This window comes from Mizuhopecten yessoensis, unplaced genomic scaffold, assembly GCF_002113885.1.
Source record: "Mizuhopecten yessoensis strain PY_sf001 unplaced genomic scaffold, ASM211388v2 scaffold10971, whole genome shotgun sequence".
Classification (NCBI taxonomy): domain Eukaryota; kingdom Metazoa; phylum Mollusca; class Bivalvia; order Pectinida; family Pectinidae; genus Mizuhopecten; species Mizuhopecten yessoensis.
The window spans coordinates 324985-340867 of record NW_018408813.1 but is presented as its reverse complement, the minus strand read 5'-3'; the positions used below and the strand labels follow the sequence as shown (position 1 = coordinate 340867).

Below are 15883 nucleotides of genomic sequence, written 5' to 3'. Positions count from 1 at the left end.
CACATACTGAACCCGTCAATAGTTTCATGTCAAACCAAGAAAATCTCTTTTGCTTTTTTCGAAGATATGTTTTCATTCTTTAGTCGCTTAAAATGCACATCATACCATCTGTTTTATGAGCGGAGGGGATTTATAAAACCAAAGGGTGGGGGCTTATTTTGGAAATGAAGGTGGTTTTATTAACAGGTTAGGCAGGGGATGTGTGAATGTGGACGGGGAGGGGATGGATAGCAAGAATCCTGTAGAAAGGATGGGAGGTTGGAGTGTGCTACTAATCGTATACTGTCACCAAACTCTACGGCTATTTTACTCAACGGAGAAACTAAAAGCAAAGCTTTGCCTACCGGCGAACCTCGAATTCATTCGAAATTGTCGAAATGATCTTTGAGACACAAAACTACTTGCTTATGTATGCACAATACAATTGTAAATCTGTAAATGTGTTCACGACATACCATAAACAGTTCTTGTCTACCATATGTTGTCGACTTCAAAAATGCCAACATGGATCTCTGACAGAGACATGTATCGTGTCGAAATTAATTTCCTGATCTTTTGAACACGTCTGTCTGTTAAAGGTCACGTGAGGTTTTACTGATGTGGCGTCTATAGATTTTCTGTCTTGGGGATCAAGTCAATTAGGCAGGTATATGTATAAGATGCTTTGCAGACCAATGTCTTGCGGATCCATCAGTCGGTTAATTAGTAATCTATTTAAGAACACTTATTTGCCAACTTCTTAAAAAAGTACATACAGGACATCGGTATTTGAAAAAGTCACAAATATTAAAAAGTACGCCTTTTTCCAATGCAGCATTTATATTCAAAGGCACTCGTGTTTATCTGAACTGACATCAGATACTCAAAATTAAGACGCTTGATTGTAAACGTTCATAGACACTCAGAGGTCACGTACTGTTATAAACTGACATCAATTGTCTATGCTGGCATCGATCAATAGATTAAAATAACATACTTTTCTAAGGGGGCATTCCTTTAGTACATGATCCCTCTCCAGGGTGATATTTAAATATTTTCCGGTGACGGTAGCACTGCGCAAGACGAATCCGAAGGTAGCTTGGCTCCAGAAGAGATCTCGTGCAATTATGAATGAATATCGGCAAGCAACAATTTACAAAGGATTATCCTGAAGTGCAAACTCAACAACCTGTAGTCGCCATAGGATTAGTTACGCCATTCATGTGGCAATCACATAACACGTAACACGTTACATAATGCAGTCCATTATATCAATTTTCTTGGAGATTTATCGAAGGCGGATAACTAGATCCGAAAATCTGAAGAAATGATGAGAAAAGCTTATAACAATGGAGTGCATTATAATCAATACCTGACCTGTTGTTTAGAAATGTAAATGAAATGAAAGAGCGAAATAACAGTAAACAGATTGATAAAGGTTTGTCTTTACATGGAGACAGAACACGTTTTAAATTTGCATATGGCTAAATGTTCGAACCTTTAGTCTTCTTGCCTTCATTGTTCCTTACAAACTCAAATTAGTATTAAATATAAGAGGAGAACTCCATCTTAGTGAAATTTGTAGCTACATATCGCAATGGTAGAGGAACGACAGGTAGACTCGATATAGCCTGGTGATACATTGAATCTAGCCCTGTTAGAGGGTGCTGCTAATCAAACATAAACTGATTATTCGCAAAGACACGGTATCAACGAACTGTAATGAGAAGGAGAGCGTGTCATGATATTAACCCATTCCAAGTACTAATCCCTCACATGTTATCGAGAGTGAGAATACACACCCATAACATAGGCACACAAGCACTTCTTGCTGAATCTGGCCAAGCGATAACCACATGGACGTCTCCACATGTAACTGTTAGCCGCTAGTATTTATGTTGCCATGGTCACTTATGAAGTAATTTCAATTGTCATTTAAAACAATTTGAATTTGAAGAACATTTTAGTTCACCAAAACGTAAAGACCATGATGAGCCTGCCTTATCACTGACTTCAAGAAAACATCAATCAGCTATCCTTAATATATTTCAATACTATTTTGAAAAAAAATACACGTAGTCGAATTGATGTTCTATTATCTGTAATACTATCCAGATTACAAAAAGAACAGTAGATTTGCACCGAATGCAGCAATTTCAACAATTTGATTCAATTAAATTCTGATTCATCAACGTTATTGTTGGTGAAACATTTTTGATTTCTTAAATTGCATTCCTCAAGTTTTTTTATAGCACTGTAGCAGAAATGAACAGAAACGAAAATAACTGATGAGTTTTCTTCGTTCCAAAATGGCACACTACTAAATTTAATTGCTTTTGCTCTATTTCAAGAAATACAATTTTTGATTTAATTCGACCATTTTAAGGTTCTGACCAGCTGCCTAAATCTCATCCCAGAAGAATATGTCGGTGCATGTCTCTGGTTGCTACAAGCTTCATCAAATCCCGAGTAAATATGCAAAAATGCATATAATTTGAAACTATTTTGCAATTTGCTTGGTGCTGATATTTAAACAAATATCTTCCCCAGTGGAAGTTGTACGCATGGATCAATATTCTATCGTTTGAATGGTTGTAGAGCGGACGTCCACAGTGGTCAGATCCATGTTATTACCTTCTTCTTCCGAAGTTTATTTATTGTTGACATATGTGCAAAAACGAAATGATGTTGTAAGGGAAAATAACACACTTTTTATTTGAATGCGCCTTCTATTAGAAATTGTGTAGTACGAACAGAACAGTTACCTTCTATGGTTACAGAAATGTGTCATCACCATTAAATCCCAAGTAGATGATTAAAATAATTTCAAATTGAACCAAATAGACAAAGGACAAGAGAAGGAGAGAAAATATTATCAAGAAGGAGCAGATTTTCACACTTTTAATACAAAAAGACCACATACAAATATGACTTGTTCATCGGTGCCAGGAGTCCCGAACACTATTTCGAATCGACCTGTCAGTCCAAAATTAACCCAGATTAAACTTATTAACAAAACGAACACCATCTCGAACAAAGCGTTCAACAGATCCAAAACCAGTTTAGTCGGCTTCGACATCGCGTTGAATAAAACGTCAGTAAGCAATTATTTGAAATCTACTTTTAGATAAGACCGGACTAGGGGTCGTTCGTACTCTTCTTTAACGAATACGTTCTATTAGCAATGTTTGTGTAACAAGCTTTCATCAGCCGTCCTTAATGATGTGTTACGTCTATCAGATATATTTCAGAAATTCTATAAGAAAAGTCTGCGTTAATCATAGCTTCAACGACATAACAATGTTAGGGATATTGTGTAAAGTAGTATACTCGAAAACAAACAAAACGGAAAATGAGATGAGTTTTTCCCTATGAAAAATTAAGTGGATAAATAACGCTTTTCCCGAACGGGAATTGCGCTTCATGTTTAATCAGAGCTATTTGTACAGATCCCAATCAGGAAACTTCAAATGAGAGCTTTTATACAACAAGAAAACAATATAAATGTACACTGTATATGAAGGATTAAGGACCTATATCACCTTTGAGCTAAAAACACGGAATATACAAAATAAGTCTATTACTGCAAAACAATGTTTAAATCTTCAAATTATTCGCAATAGGGAATACTTTGCTTGGGCAGTATGATTATATTTAAATCATGTTCTGTCCAGTAGATTCTGCAAATGAAGACACCACTACCACCTTCAAACATGCACTTGCTCAAAACCCGAAACCAAAATACATGTAATACAACACAAACACAAAACTAACTAAGTTAACTTGGGACCGTTGGTCTTAAAACCGGATGTCAGACATGCTCACAATTAAGCCATTATCAACCCGACTTGGATAAGGGATTGCAGTTTTATACGTCTCCATTCACATCTAATCTCACAAGGCAATAAAGGGATCGAGACAACCTTTACATCAGAGGTCGAACATTTTCACTACCAATATCCCACTTCTCCTCCGTATTCCTCTCCCCCAAAAGACCCTCCGCTGCGGGTGTATATTAATTACTGTGCGTCTGTATGCTCGATTAGGTAACCTCTGGTTTATCTGTTTACTTGGGCTTGTGGTACCGTCATGTTGTTTCGTGTTATATGTCTTAAGAATCCTCAGGAAATCTGTGTTATTACATTACCGGTATTGCTCCTGTAATCTCAGTATTGAGCGAGCACTGCAGGGACCCTGCAAATCGTATCCATCAGAAGATTTAGTTCTTAAACATCACTGACGTTCGACATACATTCATGTCCACAGCAGACATACGATGCCTAACATCAAAAACGATTCCAAACACAAGGGAATCACAAAAGACTCGCATGATGATAAAACGCCGAGCGGAAAATTAGTTCTATCTTCTGCATTTCAAAAATACATCGTTTTTCAGGAAGTAAGATATGATAATCGTTTTGAGAATAAAGCTTTCGTCATCGTTTCCTGTCATTACAGCGTTTGATTGGCGGTTTATCGAGAGTATCAGTCTTTGATGTTGCAAAATCTCCATATAGAGGTGGTGATTGAGGACGCAATACAACGCAATGCTGTGTCCGAGGGAGAACGTGCTTATTATTGTTAAGTACCGTTCCCACACATAAACATGCAATATGTAGGTAAACAGTATTTGACTTTGGTTATTAGAGAAGATTTGTGTTCAAGCGATTCCGAGCTTTTAAGCGGACGGAATGTATGGGTAATAACACTTAACAACCCATACATCTATATAATTAGCCGGCAAGTGTAAACACATTTGCTGTCAATGTTGATCGAGTTGACAAACATAACCAAAAATACCTAAAAGACAGAGACTAGGCTACCATCTAAAGTCATTAAAGGACGGGCCAGGTTTTGGTGTGGAGGAAAGTCGGAGTATTCCGACCTGCGCCCAGTACCTGGCGAAAGCCCGGCCGACGTAGGCCTCGAACCCGCGACCCCGTGGTGGAGGGCTCGTGATCGTAGAAGGTCAGACGTCTGAACCACTCGGCGACTGCGGCCGCGGCTAACATTGAAATATATTAGATTTGTTTGTGTTTTACGTCCTATTAACAGCTATAGTCATTTAAGGACGTGCTAGGTTTAGGGGGCGGAAGAAAGCCGGTTTTTCCCTCAGACAAAATCACCGACCTACGGCCATTATCTGACGACTGCCCCATGTAGGCCTCGAACCCGCGACCCAATGGTGGAGGGCTAGTGGTAGCAGAATGGCAGACGCCTTAACCACTTTGCCATCGTGGTCCCCTTTAAATATCTTAAATCTGCTTTACATGATATTGAAAACAAGACAAACATGTCAAAATTCTCTAGATATATCGCCACTACATCTACTGACAACAAATTTAACTCAAAACATCCCATAGAACTGGCATGAACCAATTAAAATACACAATATTTCTAAAGGAATTTAGCAAATACATTCAAATCATATTAAAAGTTTCCATATGCAGGGAAAAAACGTTAAATACACATCTAATAGCGACCCGTACACAGCTCAAATATTTTCACTTTAATACAAATCCCGTAGCTTCAGGAAGTATTTATCCTTGATAAAGGCAATACTTTGTCTATTAGGAAAGGAAAAATATTTTTTTATTGCTTTTATGCCCCCATAAAAGTAATAAAACATATATTTCCTTTTCTAATAAAGTTAGTTAATATTTCGTGACACAGAAACTATTCGTTCATCACTGCAATCTGTGAAATGAAACACATTGATTTAGTAAATTTATCGTTTGTTACACTGTACTAACTGTACATGTATCACTTATGAAAACGCAAAAAAATACAACATCTTCATTTCATAAAAATTCAACTGAACGTTATTTACACACAAAGAATCGGAAGTGAAACTTTTTTTTTCCTTGGGAATTAGCGATTTTTGCGCCAGTTTTGGCACCCGACCTGACGTCTTGCGTCAAATCCGATAACGTATCTAGCTATAGGTTGTCAGTGATATAAGGCTGAAACCATTGGGTGTGATTAATTGTTAAATGTAACCGAGTGTGTCAAAATTTGGCGCCGTTCGTAAAATTAAGCACTGATATAAGACCACCGATAAAAAATAGTCTATTTGCTGTAATAAACCTAGTACAGTTCAGAAAACAATGAACCGTGTTACAGTGATTCCAGATAAGTAAAAACTACATCATGTAGTACGAAATCACAGAAGCTGTAAATGTTGTATTCATGATTTCGATCGATCAAATATTTATCTTCACTTTGTATTTGGAGCAAAAACAAAACACTAAAAGATCTTGAACTCGTGGCCTATTGGCGGGTTGAGTAGGATTTTAAAACATTTAAGCGTTCGACATCAATGAAAGAGAACAATTTGCCTACATGAATCCGTCGTCGCTTGATAGAAAAGTAAAAAGCCCCAGTTGAAAAGCGAGTATACCGTAGTCGGCTAATCTATACCATTGCTAATGGTTTTACAGCAGAGGTAAGGTTTGTTCTATTGTCAATCATCGGCTTACCAAAGCAAGAGCACATACAGAAAGAGTTTTCCCTACTTAAAGCTGAGAACTATGTAAATAGGTCAATATTGAAACAATGGAATCAAACAAATATTGATTTAGTTCATAAATGTATCATAAATGATCGATAATTCTGTTCGTACACATGAGGTGGTGTTGCGCGTGCTGAGATGTCTTGCTTTTATGAGGCACGATATATCAGCCGCTTATGTTCAATATAGGTTTATGATAGGAAACAATTTATCACTGTCATAGAAATTAGCAAAAGTAAAATAAAATTCATACATTTGTATATTGTGTTATATAAACACATGACTTGGAGGAAACACAGACTTCGTGTTATGGCCCCGAGCACTGCCCCGCCCCAAAGCCTGACAAGAAAATGATGTGACCGGAACATAGAAATTTGTTACATCAAACGTCATTACTCAATATTCTTTTTAGGAATTTCAACACGTGTTTTTTATACTCGAGAACTACATCTTTACTTTTTGTATACGGAGTTATTTCCGCGGCATTATAAAGTATTGTGCTGCGGATCGACCACAACGAATAAAAACGGAAAATAGCGTATTGCCTAAAACGACTCTTCCCAGAAATTGAAATTGAAAATAATCTAATTTTCTTTTTTTTTATTAAAAAGACGTATGACTCCCATAGATGTGGTAAACGGTTTGCGTTTTTGATCTACGATTGTCCACGGCATTAATAAATTCGAGATATTGACCAGAAACCATCATCGCTCACGGAGTTACCCATGTTGTTTTCGGTAATGAAATTCTGACAGCGACGCGGCTTACAGTGTTCAGTGCGAGAAAGATAATTGAAAAAAATATTGTTCAAGCTTCATAATGATATTTTCATTGCGTGATTGCTATTTTCACAGCAAACAAAATTCATAAAGATAATTTTATTAAGAAAATACAATACTGTTCTTATCTTTATGGCTACAATTGACGCGAGAAAAAACAACAGATGGAAGAAAAACATCAGAATAGATTGAACAATTTAAAAGTATCCACTGCTGCTTACACTTTATGATCTGGTAGATAATAATCAACAGAAGCACACGTCTAGAAATGGCGCCATTCCTCATCCAAACGATATTCATACACTCACAGAAGAGTACAAACTAATTCTATTAACGGTTGCCCGCGATACGCTACGACCGATATATGGTCGTAAAGATGACATTTTTATTTGGAATTACATGCACAACCTGATTGCCTGTTTGACGAGTGGCGAGCACATCACACCGGAAGTGCTTGCCACTATCTGATTACAAAAAAATGCTGCTACTTGAATGCTGAAACAATTGATGATATATCTAAATATAGGAAACAGTATGGGTATGTAAATAAGTTAGTTAGAAGTAACAAAATTACGTAAGATTGCATTGCAGCCGTTGTCGTTATACCAAATGCAAGCGTTGGTTAGGTGATAGGTAATTTGTGTACAAACCGATTTGATGAAAGATATGTTGCATAGGGCTACACGTTTACGACGTTACCGTCAAAGGAAAGCATATACTAAAAGACGCGTTAGGCTACAGAATCTCTGCTAAACAACAGTCGTCGAAAAAATCAACACAGTAATGCAATTTCAAACAATTTCATTAAATATCGCAGATAAGAGAGTCATTGAGTACTGATTTACCAAGCTCTTTACAAATGTTGCAGTGCCCATCGTTTTCTGAACAGCACTGCAATTCCGCAATCGCTGCGCGATATAAAACAGAAGAGGTTTGTCTGGTTAAATTTTCATCGATTTTTAAACCCCAAAACCTCGATATCATACAAAGCTTACAATGTAAGTAATAGATAAACGTTGTTGTTAATGAACTGTTAGACATACGGACATATAACAAGTCACAGAATTCATGCATACGTCGCTCTTTCAACTCTCGTGTATGAACTACTACCATTCCTACATAATAAACAGAAATGTTGCTCTCCTGGTTTGAGTTTTATGCAATTCCGTCATTTTGTTCCAATACCTGAATTCGGTTTTTTCTTATTATTAATTATGACTTATACACAACTGGTTTTATGTCGCGACACATCAACCCACCATTGGACTTTTTACAGGTGCCTGTATTGTAAATAGGTTGCTACGAAAATATGCCCCTTATGGTGCCTCTTCCCCTTTCTCGGTGCCTCTACGTTGTTTTGAGGTTTTTGATTAGCTAAGCCCCCTTTTGTATCCTCAATATGAAAGCTACAATCTGATTGGCTGAAGGCCTCTTTCTTCATCTTTCAGAATATTTTCAACGGCGCCCTTTTGTGGCAGCATCTTTTCAGAAATTTATATCAAATTTGCCTTATTGAAAAACTAACCCTTACATGCCACCCTTTTATATTTTTTAATATTTTATTTTACCGTGAATTGGCGTAATTCTGTCGAATCCCCACCAAAGGATGTAAATTGACAGTAAACATCAGTTTCATAGTTGGTGTCATGAAGTCAATATAATAAATTATAATCTTATGATGTCCTTGTTCAATTCTATATTTGCACTGATGAGTTTGTTGTGGAATAGGCATACAATTATATATATAATTTTCTTTAAATGTAATATTCATTTTGACGCATCAAATACTATTTGAATACAGTTTCTTTTAGAATTGAAGTTTTCATTCATCTCAATTTAAATTTTGACAGTAATCTGTAAATGTTTTTTAATACATGCGACATTCATACCAATTACAATTACACGAATAAGAAAACAAATTAATTATGCAGTTTTAAGTTTCAATTATTCTTTTTGACAATTTTAAGTTCTAATTGGTAACTTCAGTTTGTTCCTTTCTGACTTTGGGAAATAACTTTTACATTAACCCTAAAACTGGGAAAAGGTTCTTAACGTTCAGCATCTAGAGTAATGACAACAACTGGTTCATCCGTTGTCAGTATAGTGTGACCGGGCGAAATGCTGTGCTTTACCGTCTATCTCTGAATAATCAAGGCATGTAACAGCATGGGTATCAAATCAGAAACTGATATGAGATTACCAATGTTTCCCTCTGATAAAGGGCCATTGGTTATGCTGTGCTCACTGCCCTTTTATAGTTCTCTTAAATATTTTTAACTACTTTATTTTTTTTGAATATATTCCGTTTTCGTCTAGGCAATAAATACATGTAACTTATTTTATTTTTCAAAAAAAAACAATCAGGTTTTACAATGATTTTTTTCCTACTCTGATGAATAGCAGGTTTTGTTATTTTCATACTAAACTTACTAACCAGAAAACAATTTTTCGTTGGAAAATATTTAACCAACAAGGGAGACGACTCTTACATGTACACACATGTATTAAAAAAGGTAACCATGCACAGAGGTAACCTACAGTTGATGGAGATTTCGACCTCTATTTAAAAAATCGTTTCAATCACTGTGACGGTGACGTCACACCTAGTTATTCACAAAGTCATGAAGTGACCGATCATAAGTGGTCATTTCTTATAACTGTAGATCACATTAGGCTAGTGGACAACACTTGATACGTATTGACGATTGTACAAATAATCAACTTGGTTAGATATTACAGGTCTTTGTGAAGAAGTTTATCTTCGGTGTCTTCAAATTACAGGACAATGCAATGACCAAACTTGAACTGCAGCGTCCAAACTCAGAGTAACCTCCCCTTCTATCCATCAGGAGGAAGGAAGAGATCAAATGGTTTAATGGAGACAATGATGACATCACAACTGTTTACCTTTTTATCTTTCTCTGTCAGTTTATTTCAATTCTTTTGACGATATCGCTCTTGCTACCCATCGACACATATAAGACTAAGGAGTATGTGTCAGGACGTACACAACACAGCACATAAACACAATAACATACTACTGCTACTAGTTTAAAGAAATAGATACGTGTGCACTTCGTGTAGGCGATACATTTGTTTTTGAAATCGTAAACAAAGAATCTCTTTTGGGGCTCGCCGACATGAATTATGTAACGATTTTATCGCACGCACCGCTAAGACTTCACACAATACTACCCCCTTGAGACTGTCGGCTCGTAATGCATCAATTGATTTAGACCTCTGCATACTTTGTTGAAAAGAGTCTTGAAACTGTCAGTGTATGTAACATGAACTAACAACTGTACATGTACAAAAATTGACGAATATTTATTTGTTCAAGGTTTTGGGAACACTTTTTTAAATTTGCTGGAAATAGCTGAATAATCTTTTCCACACAGATTATGTGTAGATGTGTTTAACGTATAATTCTTGTCAAACGTTTTATCTAAGAGATATTTTGCCGAAATTTAATTTATTCTTAGCTGAAATGCTGAACAAACGAATAGAAGTTTTTTGACCGAATTAAAATGGTAACTGTTTGCAAATAAAAATCATCATATACAGCAATAGGCAATAAGAACGTATTACGAAATGACTTACCATGCGTATGTTTCATCAAACGCCCGTCGACTGCTTTGGAAATTTAAGCCAGTTCATAATCACAAGAAAAAAATATGTTTTCGTCAAAGAAACTTATTTAGCACAATTGTATAATTACACCTTGCACAAGCACAAGCGTTCCTTCAGTAGATAGTCCTACACGGCGCATACATACGTCTTCATATATAAACGGATTTGTCACACATTCTGAACCAAACCTCAAGTATATGTACGTTCCGTCGATATATCTGTATATATTGTCATTTACAATAGTTCTGCGTTGCAAGTTTAGTTACTCATCACAGAAACTGATCTAGCACAATCTGTACACTTACAGCTTAAAGCAATATACATTCGTCCAATAGAATCGTAGTTCTGTGCGATACTGCAGTCGCTTGACAACGAAATCGCTCTATAAAGCTACCGTACCACTGGACGAAGTCTGGCACACATCACAGAATAGGTGGCGACAATCACTTATCACAATCGATAATAGCATTATCTAAATTGTCAGTAGGTTGTCTTGATTGCCCCTTTTACAACACTTTCATCATAGTCCGTTATTGAAACAGTGCGGTACTTTGGTAGAAGTGTATTTATATGTACGTGTATGTATATAAATCTATTACGACCAGCTGTACATGTGTCAAATTATCGATTTTACACGTTTTTTTTATTACCGTAGTTGATGACGATCGTCAGCCTCAGCAGCATGACTGACACACCAGGACCATGTGCATCCATACACACGTCAATGACAATAAAATAACACTTGTCAACATCAATGCAAATTCACATAAAAACACCAAAATGTATTAGCTTAATGGAATATAAGTGGAATAAAAAATATCTACCCGCATTTTAAAATAGCTACCGTCATTGTAGCTTATCTGATTTTAAATACGTAAACTGTATTTATTTATTTATTTACAGCAATTGTCAAACAAGCTTCATCATCTTATATTTATCGCCGTTATTGTCCCGGACGGAAGCGCGGAAAATGAAACCGGTATCCCACAGAAACAAACCCACGTGGTCAGGTAGGTGACCGTACCTTTTCAAGGCAGGGGCAGGAGAATCAAAGTATTGATGAAAGGCAAGTGCGCTAACCACCGAGCCGAGCCACCTTCCCGCCGGTTATCTGGTTTCGATCCCATGTAGTAAAGTTTTTATAATATCAATTAAACATTTATGATAATAACTAGGTATCTAAGTAAACTGTGCTTTAATATCTTGTCAAGCCACTAAAATTGACTATATGCATGTAAACATAAACATACACAAAACACCGTTACAATATTTTAAATAAGATGGTACTGTAAGTATGATTGGCGTTACATACCTTGTACATTTCATTTTGATACGATGACTTATTTTTTAATGCAATTTCATGTGCTAATTTTCATCATTTTTGAAAGAAAAATAACCATACGTCGAGTAAATAAACACTATTTTTAACATTGGTCTATTGAGTTGATGAATATTTATTCTAAAAGCTTGACTACATATTATTTCAAAAAAGGCAAACCTACCACCAGACCGGGATATCGGAGATAACAAACACTGATAAACTAGACTTTGTAGTCGGGAAATCGATTATTTGCATCTTTTATGCTTTTTGGTTTTTTTTCAAGCGAAGAGATACTTGCTATTTTTACCGGTCTATTTGTACGCTCACTTGATTTCTTTCCCGTTCCTATTTACAAGGATAGCGTAGGAAATAATCTTACATATGGACGATAACTGCCGTGTGATACAAATATTGATCGATGCTTATCGCAAAATTAACGCGAAAATATATACATGTACATGTATAATTCATACGCACTCTAAGTAGTCTAAATTATACACACAAAGTCAGGTCGACACATTGGTAAAATACACACGCAGTACCACATTTGACGGCTAACATATATTTTTAACACGAGGGTTTTGCAATTATGGATACATATCCCGATGGCTATAACCGGCGTGAATTATAAAATGTATTACATTGTATGTCCAGTTAACGAGTGAGACGACAGATGAACACGTACTGTATATGTGGTATTCCGTCTTTCCGTATTGCAGAGTAATCTTCTTTTATGAGCAGGTATTGATTGTTAGTTCATTTGTTTGTGAGAGTTATGTCAATTTTTGAGAAAACGACATATTTTTCTCACTCAAACCAATGACGTAACAATCAATACCTGCTCACAAGAGAAGATAACTCTGCAATACGCAAAGACGGAATTGCTTCAACCACACACTAACAACTGTTCTTTAAATGTGTTTTGTATTTTCAGTAGACCTTTGTACATCGTTACTCAGTAAGAATGTTCAGATTGCTTCCTGGAATCTTGAACAGATCATTGTAATGGCCGACAAAATGACAATGACGTCACAATGTATGCATATATACCACTACATTAAATACTGCTAAAATAGTTGGTTTTCCTTGACAGCTGGGTATATTTTTTTCTCTCAATGTGTATTATACTCCTGGGCAGTACTGTACTATAAAGTCACAACTGATAGATACAAATTTATATATTTTTTTCAAATTCAATGAAACTTGTCATATTAAACATGGATGAAATGCATTTGGTACAATACTGTCCGACAAACATGTTGATATAGTACTGCTCCAAGGCCTAATCGAATCCAATTTCAAGTCGTCAACTAGGGATTCCAGTCTTAAAAGAGTTCTGATAACTTTAGTACATGTACCGCATTGTACAACATTTTGTATTATAACAGTGTGAAATATGGCACTTTTTATTACATGGCCTTAAAACACGTTATTACTTTATACAACGCTACTCTCGTGGTGTGTTGATCATTTTCATACTTCTGTTTTGTGACTTTGTTAATATTGCCCAAAAAACACCCCACTAATGAGGTCAATATGTATGTAGCCAGATCTTCATCAAAACTAAGGTTACAATGTAACGCGAATTGAATAAACGTGAACCGTGAGAGAAATATACTTACAACATCTCATGAGACACGCAACATATACTTCTCACTGTCGTGTCTGTTATATATCAAACCGTTTTTCACGGCAAAGCAGTTTCAATCATCTTTTAAAAATCCCTTTGAGCATTGCATTTTTGCAGCAAAATAATGAAACAACGAAAAATTATTGCGAAACATTAAAAAACACCTTGAACTCAACTGTTAATCTACTCGGCATATGAATCCCCCATTAATTATCGTTATTTCGCTAAAACAAGACGATGCTTATCAGGACGAAAACGACGATGATTCTTGTATATTTTCACCGATAAAGAACAAAATAACTTGATGGCTCATATCAGTCGCAATAGTTTTTCCGCTGATATGAATATATCTGGCTACTTTGACGCCCGACACTTTGACGCTTGATATTCTAGCATTGGGATGGGGTGACGCCCAATTGAACCTTGCTTATGGACAAAAACAACCTGGAATACCACAAAAAACGTCCAACTGAACTTGGAGTGTGTACTGTGGTCGAAAATGTCTTAAGCACATATGACAAAGGGATGATGGAGCCGAGGTCACGTTTAAATATATCCTCGCGGGAGATAACGACAGCCCCGCCATATATATACACGACTGTTCTGTGTTGCAGACCATTACACTTTCAGCCACGTGTCACAATCAATAAGGCATTGTCTTAAGCGCCAGTTAGATACGTTGAAAGTCCTTTTCTCAATGCTTCCCTGGTAAATATGTTGTATAGCTTCGAGTATTGGAATGCATTAGCGGTAGAAAGGAACACGCAACGGAAACATCATGCCAATCTTTAAAAAAATCAACATTAAAACGAAATTCGTTTTTTCTATTTTTGTCTTAAAGGCATCTATTTCATCTACAAATAGGGCACTCATTTGTAGGTTTGAGGAATAGTAAACCTGCGTTACTCCACTACATGATCGTAAGGGACGGCTAAAGTGTGTTGAGTTGCCTACAGGGTCGGAGATTTTCTTCTCTGTTCTTTTCCCGAGCCAAACTTTACCGGAATTTATATACTACACGATCTCTAATGCTAGAACATTTATCTCTTTATCTTCATCTTTTTTTATTTCGATGTCTAGACACGTACGTTTTTTTTTCTTGCTCTATTAAGTCGGTTGTTAATTGCGTGATTGTATTGATGATCCATCTAAAGATTTAACAAACACAGTAACGACTCCAACAGATAAATAATTTTGGAAAAAGGGATGCTAAAAATTAAAAATAAATCAATCAATAAATGAAATAAAGAATGGAATTATTTGTTAATATTACTGATTAAAATATTTGCCTATTAATCGTCTAACATATAAATATATAGAATGAAAATGCTTTTTTTCCCGACAGAATGCAGTGGTTTGGTATAGTTTTGACAATGTAGCTAGTGAGGAATGTTTAGAAGAAAACCAGTTAACAAATCTTTCTTCACGGTATGATAAATTGATAGTATACAGATATTTTACATGGATGTTATTGCCCATTTCCCTATACATTTAGTCTAAATAAGAATAATAATCATACAAATTTCATATAAAACATGCTGATTTGCTTTATATAAATCTCGACCACGCGCATGCTCTCCGCTCCTATTCTCGTTTAATTCCCGTGATTGACAGGTCCTGAATGATACATTTGTCTGTTCGCCTCGAAATAGGGAAGGGGGAGGGGAAGTCATATACAGGGGGAAAGCAGAAGTAGGAGGGACCGTACAGGGATTTTTATGAGTGTCGCTGACAAGAATACGTTGGGCACCAGACAAGCAAAGTACACAAACTGTTTTACGGGGTCACAGAAATCAGACTTTAGTACATGTTAGGTGAATACATGACGTTGAGTCACATAAGGGTAGACCACATGTAAACGAGACATGTTAGAACGGAGGATCTGTCCAATAAAAGAGTAGTTGTAAATAAAAAATAAAAAACTGGCCGACCTAGACATCTTGCCCCGGTAGCTCAAAGGTTGGTTAACTTTAACCGGTGACTAGTATAAAATCAAACCGTTGTCAGTAAGACACGAGGGCATTCAAAGCAGA

The 15883-nt window shown here is 36.2% G+C and overlaps 1 protein-coding gene across 3 annotated transcripts in view; it reads right to left on the bottom strand.

Moving 5' to 3' along the window:
- The window catches only part of LOC110464201 (allatostatin-A receptor-like), a 112288-nt gene that overhangs the window by 47387 nt on the left and 49018 nt on the right, over positions 1 to 15883 (bottom strand). Inside the window, exon 1 of one of the 3 annotated variants that reach the window (XM_021519290.1) lies at positions 10870 to 11241. The exons of the other annotated variants lie outside the window; for them this stretch is intronic. The gene's annotated coding sequence lies outside the window, so the exon portion shown is untranslated. Of the gene's footprint in view, positions 1 to 10869; positions 11242 to 15883 lie in introns of those variants that run through there. 3 annotated transcript variants of the gene reach the window in all.